General features: G+C 40.6%; 1 protein-coding gene across 1 annotated transcript in view; it reads right to left on the minus strand.

Moving 5' to 3' along the window:
- LOC119585239 (putative uncharacterized protein MYH16) overlaps window positions 1-330 on the minus strand; it is a gene marked incomplete at its 5' end in the record, with an annotated part of 81,296 nt that overhangs the window by 52,486 nt on the left and 28,480 nt on the right.

The following is a 330-nucleotide window of genomic DNA, read 5'->3' on the forward strand; positions in this document are numbered from 1 at the left end:
CATGATGATGAAAAAGAAAACATGAATGGCTCTTCCTGGGTACAACTTATCATCATTTTATATCACAAGTTTCTTGAGCATATTTTGCATCTGGCAATATCAGCAGTGTCGTTGGAAGCATCAGTAGTGAAATATGTAGCAGTGGAAGAGGTAATGATGGATATTAATACGAGCTACTGGAAGTAATCCGAAACATGGTCAGGGTTTTCTTGGAGATGTTAGGTGGCTTAGCAGCTATGTTTATGGTAGTAGAAGCTGTAACGGCTGTGGAAGTAGCTCTTGTAGTAGCAGTAACCGTGTCAGTGGTGGCAGTGGTGGGATTATGAATTT

This window comes from Penaeus monodon, chromosome 19 (assembly GCF_015228065.2).
Source record: "Penaeus monodon isolate SGIC_2016 chromosome 19, NSTDA_Pmon_1, whole genome shotgun sequence".
Taxonomy (NCBI): Eukaryota; Metazoa; Arthropoda; class Malacostraca; order Decapoda; family Penaeidae; genus Penaeus; species Penaeus monodon.